The sequence below is a fragment of the Panthera onca genome, chromosome B1 (assembly GCF_046562875.1).
Source record: "Panthera onca isolate mPanOnc1 chromosome B1, mPanOnc1 haplotype 2, whole genome shotgun sequence".
NCBI classification, from domain to species: Eukaryota; Metazoa; Chordata; class Mammalia; order Carnivora; family Felidae; genus Panthera; species Panthera onca.
Window position 1 is genome coordinate 90,370,267 of NC_138342.1, and position 18,358 is coordinate 90,388,624.

Sequence of the window (18,358 nt, forward strand, 5' to 3'; positions counted from 1 at the left end):
GAAGGAACGTGTCGTAGGGGAAGGAATTAATACGGATTAGACACCCAGTTAAGTGCTAGTCATTACGGCCATGTCTGTATATTCTCTGGCACTCATCCACATAAGTGGGCAGTTTCATCTCTATGTTTATAGAGGGGAAGGCAGAGTTCTTTCAGACACAGAGTTAAGCAATAATTAGCTGAGAAAGGACTTGTGCTGGCATTAGTTTGACACCCAAGTCCCTGCTCTTCTTGTTCCACACGGCTTGCTCCTCGGCTTCTCTCTCCATCTCGGTTGCAAACTACCCTGCCAGATGAGTGTGGCCTGCAACGAAGCATCTGGACAGGTAACAACCACCCACGTGGAGAATAATGGTGTCACCAGCAGGTCTGCAGCTACTATTTTCCTAGTTCTCCAGATAGTGGTGATTTCTATATATTACATCATTTCGTCTTGGAATCACCCCTAAGTTAAGTGTTATGATTTTTGTTTTACCGGGAAGAAAACCAAGGTTCTGTGAGGGTAAGGAACTTGTACAAGATCACACAGGATGTTAACCTCAGGACTGGAACCCCAGTTGGTGAGTCTGAAGTCCGCAGCTTGTATCCCAGGGAACCAAAAGCGGACAGTCCTAGCATTCTCTGGCTTCCAAGTGGAAGAGATGAGCAATAATATAGTTTAATATTCAAGTACATGGGCAGTGGAGGCAGAGAATTCACATCCCAAACATTCATATTCACTTGGGCACTACACTTAGGTAATTCACTTAATTGTTCAGAATCTGTTTCCTCATATACAAAGTGGGTCGAATGATACCTCATAGAATTAAGGCATGGATTAATGAATAATTCACATAATATATGCTCAATAAATATTTATGGAATGGATAAAGGAAAGAAGAAAGGAAAAAGAGGCCGATTAAATGAATTACTCCGACTCCCAAATGTTTAAATTGCTCATCGCTAAGACATGGTATATTTTAGAATTTAGACTGGCTTAGATCTGCTGTAGCATTCATGTACACATAAGTTTGCTATGTGCTTGCTTTGTTTCCCTTTTTAGACTGTAATTTAATAGATAATACAATTTTAGCCCATTCATTTGAAAAATCTCTTACATGGGTGATGGGCATTGAGGAGGGCACCTGTTGGGATGAGCACTGAGTGTTGTATGGAAACTAATTCAACAATAAATTATCTTTAATAAGAAAAAAATAATAATAAATAAAAAATAAAATAAAATAAATGAAAAATCTCTTACAGTAGTTCTCAAACCTTTTTTCTCTCAGGGCACTTAACACTCTTAAAATTCACTGAGGATCCTGTTGAGCTTTTGTTTGTGTGGGTTTATCTACAAACACTTATCACATTAGAAATTAAAATGAAAAATTTTTAAATATTAATTCATTTTAAAACGACAAACTTAGGTTTGTTGCATGTTAACAAAAAGTATTCTTCTGAAAAGTGACTGTTTTATAAACAAAAATACACGGGTGGCATTGTTTTACATTTTTTTGCAAATCTCTTTAACATCTGGTTTATTGATGACAACTGGATTCTCTTAACTGCTTTTGCACTCAAATTTCCATCTTGATATGTTATTTTGGTTGAAGCGTATGAAGAAAACCTGACCTCGCACAGATGTGTTGTTGAAAGAGCGGTATTATTTTCGTAGTTTTTGAGATTATTCTGGAACTTCTTTGATACTATACTAAAACTTGACAAGTGGTAGTTTCTGAAAGGCCATCTGCAATGTAGAATCAAAAACCATACCTAGATACTTTTCCTACCTTACATTAAAATCCACTGATCTATCTTGCATTTTATTTAAATTTAACCCTGCATGATTTTGTAACATTACCCATTGGTCATTTGGCAAATACGGGTTGACTGAGTTGAAACATTTCATTACACAATATAAAAATCGCATTAATATCACCACTGCTCTCATCAGAAACCTTTAAGGGTTTGGGAAGCTATGTGGCCCACAGTAATGGATACAAATTTTCTAAAATTCTAACTTTTGCTTGAAAGCTCACATTTTTACCACTGGCAACAAATGCTGTCGGTTGTTTTCACTAGAGAGAGACCCACTTTGCTCATTTGTGAGAAAATATCTGCCAAGTACCAAAGCTGGAAGAACCATAGTTTGTCAGGTATGCATTCGAGGGTCAAGATTTAGTAAAATTAGTTAATTTTTGCTGCTTCATCCTAGGTGACAGTGGCAATTTTTTTCTTGGGAGAGTGCTGTGGTACAGAATTCAATAATTTGAATTACTTGTGCTATTACTGGTACTATTTGGAGCTAACACCCACCACTGCTCCTGCACCATCAGTGCAAACGTCAACACGTCAACACGATGGAAAAGACAAATAATGTGCTAGTGCTATCATGAGGATAATGACTTTATGGACCCACTATCTCAGGGAGCCCCAAGGCTCCGCAGACTACACTTTGAGAATGCTGCCTACAGCACTCGGACTTGTACTACAGAAAGAGTGGATTGTCGACGATCAATGGTAATAAAGTGAAGAGTATTACGTCAGTTAAGTAGAATTCAGAGAGACAATGACTCATGGATTATAATATGGAATGTTTCCATGATATACTAAGCTCTCGTTTTTTCACCCCTCTTGTTTGCTAGGATTCTGAATGTACCGAATCAAGAGAAATGTGGAAGGCAAACAAACAAAAATAATATATGCCACATCCTTTTAAATGATGTTTAAAAATTTTTAAATTCCTTTGACTCCTTTAATTCAAGTCAGCACAGAACGCCAGACTTGTGCTCTTTCATCAATTTTGAATTATTTTCGTCAAAGGGATTGTTGATTTACAGTAGCTGGGAATACAGATTTGTACCCTTTGATGCTAAGAAGCCTTCTTCAACTCCCTCAGTCACACTCATCATCTGCACTGCACTTCCAGCCCCTTGGACTGGACTCTTCATGTATTTATTATACTGTACTGTTACTATTTGTGTATCTGTTTTTTCTTACTAGAGGTCATACCGCGGTGACTTATCCCCAGCATCTAGTGCAAGTCCTGGCAAAGCTCAGCCAGTCAATACCTATTTCTTATACTTCTAATTGTCTGAATGAGGCATTTCAACACTAAGAAGTCAACCCCTTTCAAGAAAGAATTTGCACCTCCACATTTCAAACAGGGATTAATCCTTGCATGTTCTACTGCCGCATAAAAAATTACCACAAATTTATTAGTAGCTTGATGATATATAATGATTCATTATCTCATGGTTTCCATGGGGAAGAATTCCAGCATGGTATGACTGGGTTCTCTGCTCAGGGAATCACAGGGTATTGGCTGGGCTGAATTCCTGTCTGGAGGTTCTGCAAGATCATTTCCGTGTTCAATAGACTTCAGTTCCTTGTGGCTGTCCCCATTCCCTTGCTAGCTGTCAGGTGGGGACCACTCACATTCCCTAACAATGTATGCCCTCCATTTTAAAGCCAGCAATGGTGCATCAAATGTTTCTTGTTTTGAATCTCTGACTTCCTCTTCTATGCAGTGGAGAAACCTTTTGGCTTTTTAAGGGCTCATGTGATCGCTTCAAGCTTACCTCCTAATCTCTTTTCCCTCAAGTCAACAGGGACAGTGGGAGAGAAGGAGAGGGGAGAGACAACTATGATAAGCTCAGGGTGCTGCCAGACCTATATCATCCGTTAAGACAAAGATAACCCATGTAACCTCATTGTTTCTCTTGTTTACAAAACATTATTACCAATTTAATCTTTAGCAGATAAAAATGAAGTGTCTTCACAAACATTATTTGGTGTTTTAGTTATTCTGATTACACAATAATGTTCCAAGGTTCAGTGAAGTTTTGTGTTTTTCTCCTCTTTTCTTTTTTTATCCAGGGGCCAATGTCAAGAGTATGTTACTCACACGTATCAGAATTGACAGGTGTTGCAGTTCAGCAGAGAAGGGACAAGGGTTAGGATTAGCACATCTTCCCCTTCCCTCTTCCTAATATCAGGGAAATTGGGGAGAACTACATGCAAGGAAAGGCCTACATTAACTACAGGGTCATGGCTTTAGGAATGGAGAAGGACAATCACTAAACAGAGTTGAGGGTCCAAATACATTTATTTTGAAGAAATTTTAAAAAATATTTGGTTTTTCTCTCCAACATCAACATGTCCGATTTTGGCCTATCATCTTATATTTAAGTGCAACTCTTCTATTACAAGGTTATGTCCAACCTTAAGCTTTATTTTACTTTAATAATCTGACCCTATAGGGTGACTAGCGAGTCATAATTGTCTTACCATTTATTAGTCACTAATAATGCACTGAATGCTGTATGAAATAAACATGGTAGAAATGAAATGAATCAAAGAAAGATCATTAAAAAGAGAGAAAGTACAGGTTGCAACAGCTAAAACCCGGATGCATGAGTGAGAAAGACGAAGGAAGAGACATTCACTGAGTATTTACTATATTCTAGGAACTATGAGCTATGCTTTTATACCTGTGCTCAAGTTTATTTCCCCATTTTCAAATGAGGACACAAACCCAAGGCTCAGAAAGACTTAAGTTTTGCCCCAGGTCACACAGGCTAGCCTGTGAATGGTTGAACGTGGATCAAATACTGAGTTGTCTTATCCCAAAGAGCTGACCTTTTCACTGTGAACAGCTAAAAAGAATGGCAACAAAAAAGAATAATTCATTCTCGGAGCCAAAAGGGGACCCACACTGGAGGCTCTAGATAGAGGGACTAGGGTTGAGGCTGGAAGCTGAGAGAAGATCAGAGTAAAAGAGAAAATGACTTCTAATTATGTGAAGTTGCAACATCCTACTATTTGACTGATTTCATACCTCCTCCACTACATCCCTAATCCTGAGTGCCTGCCTTTATTATTTGTGTTAAAGATTGCCCTTTGTCCATGTTAAGATTGTCCTTTGAAAATAGTGAGAAACAACTACAGTTATTCAAGATTAGCAAACAAACCAAAGAACAAAACAAACAGGTTTGAGATTTACTGTGCTAGTGGTGAAATATTACAAGTAAGGCCAGAGAGTGTCTAGGCTAATTCAGAAGTAAAAGGCCTTAATGAAAGAAAGGATCACTGAATTCTAAGGAGACAGGAGAGACAAGATGAGCCTGCCCAGACCACTAGCTCTATGACTGCAGGTTCTATGGAGTGCGTACACGTATATAAAATTTTACAGTGGAAGGACATGGGGTAGAGAAAGATTCCAATGGTTCGTAAACATTTTCTGGATCACAGACACAGATGTGAAGAAAGCTGTGTATAAGTGTTTTTATACACAGACACAATCACCCATCACCGGATTGTGGCAGGAGGTTGCACTGTATGCATAGGGGAGGACAAAGACTACAGATTAAAAACTACTGCCCTAGGGTACACGGAGTGCTCAGTAGGAAGAGCATGTGACTCTTGATCTCAGGGTCAGGAGTTTGAGCTCCATACTGGGTGTAGAGGTTACTTAAATAAATAAAACTTAAAAAAAAAAACCAAAAAACACTGCCCTTTTCAAAGACAGAAGAGCTTTAACAATCACTGCATAATAATATTATTAATAAGCTGGAAATTAATCAGCTTGTCAAAAGTAGTATTTGTGTAGCTCACTGGGAAATAACGGAAGTAAATAAGTCAGTGTGGCTGGGCAAGAAGTCAGAGCAAGAGCCTTCTTTGGATAGTCACAGAGAGCTTGGAGCAGGGGCAGCAGGCGACGCTTCCCTCTGTAAGCCAGTGACAAGGCTGAGTGATGACAATGGGCGATAGCAAAGGACAGAATAAGGCAACTCCAGGAGCTCCAGAACAAGACAGAGTGCACTGCTTTGGGGTGAGTGAATTCCCAGAAATTCTCCTCTGAACCTCATCAACCATTATTCCTAAACAGATTCTATCAGGCCTTTTGGTGCTGGTCTGGGGACATGCTGATTAAAAAGGCTCTGCCCAGGGATGGCAGACCCAAAAGGAAGGGAAGTCTTCACGTTGCCACCACGGCAGCATCTATCACCCAGTTTCAGAGGGCCAGAAGATCTCTTCGTGGCACTCAGAATGTCCAATGGGACAGGAAGAACGTCTGGGGCCCAACAAACTGGATGACCACAGCTCTCTTCTTGGGGTAGGAGGTGGCTGGAGCCTGCACGGGGTCATGGTCAGGAAAGTCCAACAGCTACCCAGAATGGTAGTATGTATGAGCTGTTTACATGGTCACACTACAAAGGCATGGTGCACAATTCTACAGGGACAAAGGCAACAGCCCTAAACCTAATAATTCCATACTGCAAAGGCACCTTTCACACTTAAGTAACTATGAAAATAATGTGCCTTATTTTAGTTTAAATAAACTGATTTTTGTTTTAAGATCAGGTGTGAATCATTTACAAAACAATAAGAAAGTTTCTGTGCAAATTTTGTCCCACCAAGCCATCTCTGATTTTAGTTAAGTGTCATAAGTGTAAAAATAGTCTCTGCTTAAAACTGGGTGCTTTAAAAGGTGAAAGGACTAACATTTAAGTCTGTGGGATCCTCATTTTTCTACAAAATTTGCTTTAGAGTTTTTCAGAAATCAAAAGAAAAAGAATACAACAAATATATTATTTTGTGTTCCGCTACTAACACAAAAATTCTAATTGAGCTAAAGTTTATTAGGAAATTCAAGTCATTTTCCATGAGTATATAAATGTGGTATTTACACTGTAATATAAGCACTAAAGCTAATCTATAGAGCTGCACTGCCCAAAGTGGTAGCCATTAGTCACTGGATTTTGAGCCCCTAAATGAGTCTGTAAAAACAGTTGTAAGTGTGAAATACATACTGAATTTCAAACAATGTGAAAGAAAGAATGGGAAAAATCTTAGTATCCCTTTTTTAATACTGATTACACATTGAAGTAACATTTTGGCTACACTGCATTAAATCAAGCTACTACTAAAATTAATTTTACCTCTGTCTCTTTATTTTTCTGATGTGGCTGCTAGATTTTTTAAAAAATGTTTTTATTTATTTTTAAGAGAGAGAGAGAGAGAGAGAGAGAGAGAGAGGGAGACACAGAATCTGAAGCAGGCTCCAGGCTCCAAGCTGTCAGCACAGAGCCTGACATGGGACTTGAACTCACCAGCTATGAGATCATGACCTAAGCTGAAGTCAGATGGTCAACTGACTGAGCCACCCAGGTACCCATGACATGGCTACTAGAAAATTTAAAATTATATATATGAGTTGCATTTGTGACTCACATTGTACTTCTTTTTAAGAAAAAAAATGTTTAATGTTTACTTACTTTTTAAGAGAGAGAGAGAGAGAGAGAACGAACAGGGGAGGGGCAGAGACAGACAGACAGACAGACAGAATCCGAAGCAGGCTCCAGGGTCTGAGCTGTCGGCACAGAGAGCCTGATGCGGGGCTCGGACTCATGAACCATGAGATCATGACTTGAGCCAAAGTCAGATGCCTAACCAACTGAGCCACTCAGGCACCCCACTTATATAGTATTTCTAACAGGCAGGTCTGCTTTATAGTTCGAAAACCTGTAGGTAAGATTGCCCTTTTGCCTACTCTACTCCAACAGACTTAAACAACAACAAAAAAGTAGGCATATTTACTGACAAAAGTTCCTTTTGGAAAAGGAAACTTACAGATAAGGAAACTGAAAATCAGAAAAGTTTAGTGGAGAAGCTAACAAACATTAGATTTCAATACCCCATATTCAGGGCCAAGTCAAGAAATTTAAAACCAAGTATTTATAGAAGTATAGTATTAAACTCTAACATTTCATATTATGTATGAAAAAAATTACTAAATGATATGTATCTTTTACAGGTTAGAGTGAGCCTTCTGAATAAATGATTTTATTGCATTGCAGTTATATGTAACTTCTTCAACTTGTCAGCTCAGATCATTTTGAAAACACCTAATACACATTTTCAGATTCATTACAAATTAATGATTAACTCATTCCTTGATGTGTAACCATCTTTTCCATCTCATATCAGAGTATACTGCCTGAAAAAAAAACCCCACAGCTTATCTTGAGTTAAAGTGATGCTGCAGACATCACTCTTCATAGGATATACTTTATGAGTCAAGAAAAAAGAACCTTTTGTTTTGGATTTAAAAACAAAATCCTGAAATGAGTTGAGGCAGAAAACTTAAATGACAAATACAGTAGATTATACAAATTAGGTTTTATGTAATTTTGTACGTTCTGATTCATCTTAAAGCCCCCAAGTAAGTCAAACTAGAGCAAAAAACTCTCCTTGAAAACGTTTGCTTCAGAGGTAAAAAGAGGAAGCAAAATGTAAAGAGCTTTTAAAAGATTCTTTTTTTTTAAGTTTATTTATTTATTTTGAGAGAGAGAGAGAGAGAGCACAAGCAGGGGAGGGGCAGAGAGAGAGGGAGAGAGACAGAATCCAAGCAGGATTTGTGCTGTCAGTGCAGAGCCCAATGGGGCTAGATCTCACGAACCTCGATCGTCACCTGAGCCAAAATCAAGAGTGGATGCTTAACCAACTGAGCTACTACCCCTAAAAGATTCTTTTTAAAAATTTGTTAATGTTTATTTTTGAGAGAGAGAGAGAGAGAGAGAGAGAGAGAGAGAACACAAGTGGGGGAGGGGCAAGGAGAGAGGGAAAGACAGAATCCAAAGCAGGCTCCAGGCTCCGAGCTGTCAGCACAGAGCCCGACGTGGGGCTCAAACCCACAAACCGCGAGATCATGACCTGAGCCGAAGTTGGAAGCTTAACTGACTGAGCCACCCAGGTGCCCCCAAAACATTAACTTTACTTATATCTTATAAAAGAGAAACATTCTACAGCTAGTGGAAAATTACCACAGCAAAGATGAAAATAGCTATTCTCTGCTGGTGAAAAACGATACTTCTGCAAATATAAAAGCAAAGATAAATTCTACTTTGTACCATTTATTGTAAATAGAAAATTTCCTCTCTCAATTTTATTTTGCATCTTTTCTGGGGGGAACGTGCTGATGAACTCAAGGCAGACACTGAATGCCCCATCTAGAAATCTTTCCCAAGAGTGACCTAGGTTGCCTTTAATTTACGGTAGCGTGTTGGAGCTGGCTTGTACTAGCTTTAAAGAGAAAATTCCTAAATTTTCATAAATTTTGAGAGTCTGTTAATATTATGTTGATAGCTAGAAATTGTTCATGGTGGGATTATTTACACCAGGGAAACTGGCAAATGTGAAAAGTCAGTGCCACTTCCCCTGAAGCTGGTTGTTGAACATATAACAGCACACTACTGGGGACCACTGAAACCCTTCCTAAATTATGAGGTGAAACAAAGTTTTCTTTCTTTATTTCTCTTTGACAAGCAACAGGAACATAATTTTGATCTTTGTCTGAAACCATTCCGGGACAAGAAATTTCAAAAGATCATCACTTGACATGATCTAGGATGACCTGCTCCATGCTCCCAGGTCCTGCCAACACTTCAGGAATGTGTGGCCATTGGTCATTAATTCCTCTCCCTGGTTTCTCGCCTCTGGGCCTCAACAGCACACGGTCTGAGTCACCAGATAGAGAAGTAGTTCCACTGCACAGAAATGAGAAGAGACATGTAGAAGATTCATGGGTATTTTCCTCCCTCTTTTCAAGGAAATAATTAATGTAGTAAAAAAAGTGTAAAAATGCCTACTATAATTATTTTTAAAGTTATCTATGACAAACGTATCTTACACAGAAAAGGAAATAATCAAGACCATGTCATGTATGCATTAAAGAATGCAGCTTTCAACATGAGGGCAGTATGTCAGACTGCAATTATTCAGGCCACCTGCACAGAATCTGGCATGGGACTCAATATTAAACCAGAGGGAGATGAGAGGCTATTTGTTGTCTTTGCAGCACATTCATTCAGGCAATGTAACATCAATTCTTATAGGGATATCTGAAAATAATTATGAATTTTAGGGAGAGTTACAAAGAGGCAAAAATAATGTAAGGGCTGATTAAACAATGTCCTTTAAGACACTCAACTCTTTAATAATGCTTTTGCCCAGGTTGTGATACCATCCATGATTGGAAGTAGGGGCTGGTTCTTGGGCAAGAATAATAGCATAGTGAAGTTGAAGTCAAAAGACCTGGATACTTACTATCCCTCGTCCTACCTGCTATTTGCTGTGTGAACTTAGGCAAATGACTCACCCCTTCTGTGTTTCAGATTTCCCATTAAATGAGGCCGATATTTTCCCTGGCTACGTTTGTGTAAGGATCAGATGGGATCATGCATAGAAAAACATTTTGCAAATGGTAAAACACCATGTAAACACCATATTAATTCCACTTTGGAAAAAGGAAGTCATTAGGCTCGTTTCCTAAACTGAGAAAATATTACCTGAATCAACGTGTATGAGTTCGGTGAAAACCAAATAAAGGTAACTTTGAAATTTACTGTAACAGTAATGGCCTCAAAGCATCCTCTCAATCATTGTTTCACTACTGATTTGCAGCCTCTACTTCCCTAAGATAACTTCTTCGTATAAGAACATTTTTTCTGTGATGCAAACATGTTACAATATGGTCCACTGAGATGCATGAAGGCATTTTTAATTCACTTCTTTAACCTGTGTTGTCTGCTCCATCTGAATACATATATATATATATATATATATATATATATATATATATATATATATAATTTTTTTTTTTTTTTTTAAGGGAGAGAGCACACGTGCACATGCATGCAAGCACAGGGAAGGGGCAGAGGGAGAGACAGAATCCCAAGCAGGCTCCATGCTCAGCATGGAGCCCAATGCAGGGCTCAATCCCATGACCCTGGGATCATGACCTGAGTCAAAATCAAGAGTCAGATGCTTAACCAACTGAGCCACAGGGGTGCTCCTGAACACCAATATTTTAAAGATGTCTGAGTGAAAGGAGATGAAAGGATGACTGGCTGGGGAGGATAATACAGAAGATGGAAAGATATACACTGGGGAGCCAAGAAATACCACAGATGATCCACAAACACAAGAAGAAGCAAGAAAGGCAAATGCAGGGGCGAGGAGGGGGTAGACAAGAACCTCAGCTGTAACAACTTGAATGGCACCTTAAGGGTTGGATTGCTGCCATCAATAAATGTGGGCCTGAATATATTCAATGCCCTTTCCAGCACTGATGACCCTGTGATCCCAAGGGTTCTAAAGCTTTGAATTACAATAGTCTAATATCCTGTACTTTGGATTTTTCTAGTAGCAGCTACAGAAGAAGAAAGTTAGGAAGGCAAAAAACAAAGCAAAACAAAAAAGAACCATGTACAATTAGAGAGGACTTATTTACCTCAACATTTTAAAAATCAGTTGAAGATGGATGAATGTCACACTGCTGATGGGGCACAGGTTCAATGGCAGCATGTACTGGTAATGTGAAGGAACATCAATAAAGCTCACAGAACAGATGTTAAGACAGAAAACAGGAGCATTTTAATTGTCTTTAAACCTTGTTCCCAGCGTGAAGACTTGTAAGGTTATGCTCATCATGATCTCAGGACAGGACCTCCAGATGAAATGGGGTCATACTGCCAAAACTCCATTAAAGGCTTCTCCCTTCCAGCAGCAAAGCCTAAACCCACTGGGTATTGCTGCACCCAAATCTACCTTGAATCTCCAACATTAAATTAACCTTCAGAGACAGGGGCACCTGGGTGGCTCAGTTGGTTAGGCTTTGGCTCTTGGCTTCTGCTGCTCAGGTCGTGATCTCACGGTTTGTGGGAACCAGGCCCGTGTTGGGCTCCATGCTGACAGTGCAGAGCCTGCTTGGGATTCTCTCTCTTCTTCTCTATGCTCTTCCCTGTCACACTGTCTCTCAAAATAAATAAACAAACTTTAAAAAAAAAAAAAAAATCAACCTTCAGAGACAAGCCCAGTTGGACAAGTCTGTGACAAGGAAAGTGGCATTCCCCCCATCAGAGGGGCAGAAAGATAGCAGCCACCTATACAGTTCATTGCACATGCACAAAAAGGCCTGCCCAACATCTCCACCGACAAAGTGAGCTGCCCCTCAGTAGTTGGAGGCTCTACGAATTGCATGATTGAAGAGCTATGGTCCTACATTAACAGCAAATATGGAAGAAGATTTGGCTTTATTTCAGGAGTCTCACTTTCAGGTCTCCTCTAAGTACGTTATTGCAAAGAGGCTGCAGCTTTGGCAGTTGGGTCCAGCTATGAACAAGCCACTCCAAGGAAAGGCTGAGGTCTTGGGGTGGTGGGGGGGGGGGGGGGGGGAGAGCCAGAATTGAACTATAACAAAACAACCAAATTTACGTTAGTTTACAAAGTGTTTTCATGTTCCTTATTTCATTTTGATCCCACCACCCCCTGTAAGAAAAGTATTGTCAACATCCCCAAATTTTTAGTAAGGACACAAAAACTCCAGAAATTCCAACCAACCTCACACAATAAGTAGGGAAGGCTGGACTCAATCCTGTTTCCTTTCACCAAAGTTGATGCGATCCCCTTTCTTATTATCCAGTGGCCAATGCCCCCTCTTAGGTTGGTCTGAGAAGGTGACCTGCAGCAGCCAACAGGACCTCAGAGGCAGGTCTGAGAAATGTCAGACTAGAAATGCACAGGACAACAAGAAACCACTGCAGAGCATTCCCTTCCTCTTAAAATGCTATCATTGCTATCATCATCTGTGTTCATGTTTTTGAAATTGTTATGCAGTATCAACTTATCATGCTAATGAATAGTACAATCAATAAATTATTCACGAGCCTCATAATTCCCAAGCAAAGCTGATGAGTGGAATGTCAAGAAAGAATGTAAAGCTATCATTCTATTCAGAGAAATCCTGTCCGTAGAAAAAAGAATCATCATGTTGAGAAATCTATGTGCTATTTTTTACTTTCCCTTTAAGTTGCCAGTTTATGTTAATAATGGTCATTTTCACTTTCTCCAACCCTATTTAAGCCAGTTTTAATGGATAAATGTGCAGATAACACAAACTACTGTAAGTAACACATTTTCTTTTGTTTAACAAAACCTGGAATTTTCTCCCTCAGCTTATGACTAATTCAGTTGTGTTTTCTCTAACTAAATACGTTTTGTTTAACTGCTACTGCTCTTTAAAATTTTTAACTAGGTGATACTTAGGGCGTTAAAAATAGTTAAAAGAAATAGGAAAATTGCTTTTCAGTTCCTCAAAAAGTCAAACAGAATATGGCCTAGGAATTCCTCTCCTAGGTATTGCGCCCAAGAGAACTGAAAACATGTGTTTGCATAAATACTCTTATACAAATGTTCATAGCAGCACTATTCCTAATAGCTGAAAATTGAAAACAACCCAAATGCCTATCAACTGATGAATGGATAAACTGTGATATATCCCTACAATGGAACAGCATTCACCATAAAAAGGAATGAATTTCTGATACATGCTACAACATGGATGAACCTTAAAAACCATGCTAAGTGAAATAAACCAGACAAAAAAGGTCATGTGATTCCATTTATATGAAATGTCCAGAATAGGCAAATCCATAAAGACAGAAAGTAGATGAGTGGCTCTAAGAACCTGATGGAAGAGGGAAATTGGGACTAACTACTAATAGGTAAAGGGTTTCTTTTGGAAGTGATGGAAATGTTCTGGAATCAGTGGTGATAGTCCACCACTTAGTGAATATGCTAAAAACCATTGGGGCGCCTGGGTGTCTCAGTCGGTTAAGCGTCCGACTTCAGCTCAGGTCACGATCTCACGGTCCGTGAGTTCGAGCCCCGTGTCGGGCTCTGGGCTGATGGCTCAGAGCCTGAGGCCTGCTTCCGATTCTGTGTCTCCCTCTCTCTCTGCCCCTCCCCCATTCATGCTCTATCTCCCTCTGTCTCAAAAATAAAATAAACGTTAAAAAAAAAAAATTAAAAAAAAAACCCATTAAATTGTACAATTTAAATGTTGAATTTTATGTTAGTGAATTACACCTCAATTTTTTTAAACATTTTTTTTTTATGTTTATTTTTGAGAGCAGGGGAGGGGCAGAGAGAGAGACACACACACACAGAATCCAAAGCAGGCTTCAGGCTCTGAGCTGACAGTTCAGAGCCCAATGTGGGGCTTGAGCTCACAGACCGCGAGATCATGACCTGAGCTGAAGTCGGACGCTTAGCTGAGTGAGCCACTCAGGTGCCCCATACATCTCCATTTTTAAAAACAAACTGAAGTCACAAAAACTGATTTGGACTGAATGGAGGCTAGCTTTACTTTATATGTAAGGCAAATTGAAGTGAAATCCCACTGTTTATGGCTTTTGTATCTCTGAACCTAGTAATTTCCCATGCACTGATGGCAGGGGAATCTGAGAAGGCCAAACTTTGGATTATATATAACCAAAGCACAGCCCGCAGCAAAAGCATGACATACTGTGTGTGTTTAGGGACACAGAAAATACCCACATTATCGTACTAAGACCTAACTAGCAGCTAGCCTCCCACCTTCCCACAGACACACTTCCGGAGCCTATCTCACAGTGATGGCACTAAGGCTGTTATTAGCCCTTTTCTGCCCCTCCCCTTACAGGAATGCTCTCTGGAGTGATTCCATAAACAGCATCAATCTAACTCTTGGTGCACACCGCCAGTGAACTGACAGTTGGGAACTGGAGGTGGCCTTTTCAGGTATTCCCCAACATGCTGGAGAAGGATTAGGGTGCATACAATCCTTCTGGGAAGCGGCACTGTCTGTCAGCTTGCTCTCGGCTGCCAGGTGGACAGATGGACATGTGCTGTGGGAGCTTAAGGGTGCACCCCTTGCAGACTCTGAAGCAAGGCATGCACAGAAAAATGCAAGGGACTTCTGCTGGCCCAGTCACCAAGCCAGGGTGGTAGTCATCAGTGACTTCAAAACTATACATTTTTAACTTGGCACGCTGCTATGGTTTGTATTTTTTCCTATATTTAAAAAATGCAACAATTTTTTAAACTTCAAGTCTGTGAAGAGTCTACTTCAATGAAATATCTACTCCTTAGGAGGACTACTAGGGTTGAAATAAAAAGCTTAAAGGCTACTCCCTTAGAATTTTAAATTGTTTTCACTTCACATAGCTCCATTTTCCCACTGGGCTTCAAAATTAATTTCAATAATGTTTCAAAAGATGATTTTTTACTGTAATGAATGAATTTTTAAGTCTTCTGTTTCATTTCTCTATAGAAGATCTGGCCAAATTGTTATGATAGAGCAACGAAAACGATCCCATCTCTAGCAATGTAAAGTCTCGATCAGGGTTTCATTAGCCTCCCATCATAGGATATGTGCAAAATGACTTCTGGGCTTGAGATGAAATATTCATTTTATCTCATACGAGAGGGGGAAAATTGCCACTTCAAAGTGATTGAGTGCAAAGCAGTTTATTAAAGTGGAATTTGAGAGCTGGAAGGAGCCTAAGGGCCCACAAGCCTGACTACCCTCAGTGTCCAATGAGGAAAGTGACTTCCAGAGAAGTTAGGTAGCTAGTCATATGCAGCGCTCCACCTAGGACACGGTGCCATGACCAGATAGGCCAAAAGTGCTCAAAGGTGAGCCCAAATCTGGCTCAGGGAGAATGAACAATCTAATCAGTTCAGTTCTCTTCATTAAACTTTCAATGGAGCCCCCCCCCCCCCCCACCACCACCTTGTTAGTGCAGGGCCAGACAAGGAAGCATGGCAATTGGGACAAAGAGAAGTAAAATCTCATGTCCTTTCTCAAGGAACTTAGTATCTAACTCTAGCAGGTAAGACATATATGCAAGTAACTGTAACATGGAACGTTCAAAGGAAACTACACCGGGTGGGAGAGGAGCAAGTGCGGCAGCAGGCATTAGGATGGGGGGATGGTGCTGACAGAGGGAATGGTCCCAGACCTGAGCACCACAGAGCAGACAGAGGACAAGGAGCTAACTGGTGACAGACTGGGTGTGGTGGGGAAGGGAAGGGCCCGGAGAAAAAAGCTTCCAGGCTTCCAAACTACAGAAACCTCAGAGAGCATGAGGCTGCCTTTGTGGACCAGAGTGGGAAAGGGAGGTGGATGAGGATCAGTAACAGGCTGGGTTTTCCATGTTCACGGGAAACAAACTGGCAGTGATGATAATGCCACACATCCATGTACCAATTACAGATATTTTTGTTGTCATTTCATGTGACAAAATTAACAAACTGACTTGCATGAGGTCACTGGGCTAGAAAGTGGCAGAGCCAAAGTCAGACTCCAAGGCCTGACTTTTTCTGGTCCCCAGGCATCCTACAGACTTCACAATGCTACCTTTTATCATGGATGAGTTTTAAAGATCAGTTGCACTAGGTGTTTATCCAAGGGATACAGGTGTGCTGTTTCGAAGGGGCACATGCACTCCCATGTTTATAGCAGCACTATCGACAATAGCCAAAGTATTGGAAAGAGCCCAAATGTCCATCGACAGATGAATAAAGAAGATGTAGTTTATATATACGACGGAATATTACCCGGCAATTAAAAAGGATGAAATCTTGCCATTTACAACTACATGGATGGAACTAGAAGGTATTATACTAAGTGAAATTAGAGAAAGACAAAAGCCATATGACTTCACTCATAGGAGGACTTTAAGATATAGAACAGATGGAAACAAGGGAAGGTAAGCAAAAATAATATAAAAACAGGGGGGGGACAAAACATAAGAGACTCTTAAATATGGAGAGCAAACAGAGGGTTACTGGAGGGGTTGTGAGAGGGGTGATGGGCTAAATGGGTAAGGGGCATTAAGGGATCTACTCCTGAAATCATTGTTGCATTATATGCTAACTTGGATGTAAATTAAAAATAATTTTTAAAAAAAGAAAAAAATAAAGATCAGTTGTACAAAGAGAATTGTTTTTCCAAAACCCAGTCATATTAGTAAAAAATATATAAAAAAAAAAGTGACGTCACATGATCATCCAAAAAACCCCCAACAATCGAAGTCTGTTTACACATATTTCTATTCCCTTTCGATTTTTGTGAATGCTCAGAGAGAGGAAACCCACCTAGGTGAGGAAGTAGACAGGCTGAGAAACGGGTAACAGCAGAGAGACGAGTAGAAATCAGACAGCGGGCCAGCACAGACAGTATGTCACCCAGAGCCCAACAGTGGTCTGGTAACTTGAACCTGACTGGAAAACATGAAAAAAACTAGCCCCACACCTCTCATGCCTCTTAAGATGAAAAGGCCCTTCGGTGTTGGTGAACAGGCTGACTAGGCCTTTAAACAGCCCCTCTCTCTGCCCTTCACCGCTTGTATTCTGCATGAATGTACAGACTCATGCCTGGAAGAAGGGCTGAGGTCAGTGACCTCTGCAGATAAACATGATGGAGTTCATAGGCATAGACAGGGAAAACCATTTTCTGAAAAGATCACACAGGTGTAGCAGGCTCAGTTCTGAGAAAAATGGTGTTTCATATAAAGTCTACAAGCAGAAAAGAATGGAAATATATGCACTGAAAAGCTAAGCACAATGTTAACTTGTAAGACTAGAGGTGATTTTTGTCTCTTGTGCTTTTCTGTATATTCCAAAAATTTTGCCAAGGATATCATGCATTAGCCTTATAACCAAAGAAAAAATTGTATTCTACATATATAAAAGGGAAATTTTTGTGTTACTTGAGCTTTCTAGTATAAAAGAAATAATGAATTTTATTTTGGATAGCCACTGAAGTAAGCCTCACATGTAAATTTTTAGGTTTTTTACAAAATTTCCCCCTATGTTTCTGTCAAGTAAAAGATTATCTACACACACACACACACACACACACACACACACACACTTTGATACTATTTTATTAGGCCCATCAAAGCAGAACAACTGGGCATCACGTCCTCTATCATGGAGTGCAACACTCCTTGCCCAAGCCCACTCTGCTGCTTTCAGTGCCATTTCCCCTGTGACTGAGAGAACAAGGTACAGAAAACCTAGCACAGGCACAGATCAGGTGGGGACAGATACCATACGAAGGTCTTGCAACGGGAACCAGGATATCCTCAGAAAGCACACCTCTGATGACCCAGAGCCAGACAGCACAGTGTGAGGCTGGCTAGAAAGGGACAGGTCCTCTGGACAGAGATGGGTAAGACAAAGAAAGCCATGAAGTCAAACTCTTCTCCAGCCAAATTTAAGAGAGAGATGGAAGTATCGGTAAGACCCAACCATATGTTCAATCATTCTGGAAAGTGTACAGCTGCAAGGGACCTCAACCTTGATACGTGGCTTTATAACAGTGTGCTTCAACTTTGAGGTTTCCTCTCCAAATGGCTCAGATTTTCCACATCAACCTTCAGGTGCTTTGCAAGAGATGACAGTTTTGTAACAAGCCATAACATTGTGCTGGTAATTAAAAGGTCTCAGTTTATCATCATCTTATCTGTCATCAGTTTGCCATAGCA

The 18,358-nt window shown here is 40.1% G+C and overlaps 1 protein-coding gene across 7 annotated transcripts in view; it reads right to left on the reverse strand.

The window, feature by feature from the left end:
* The window catches only part of LEF1 (lymphoid enhancer binding factor 1), a 127,121-nt gene that overhangs the window by 47,826 nt on the left and 60,937 nt on the right, over window positions 1–18,358 (reverse strand). The window lies entirely within an intron of this gene.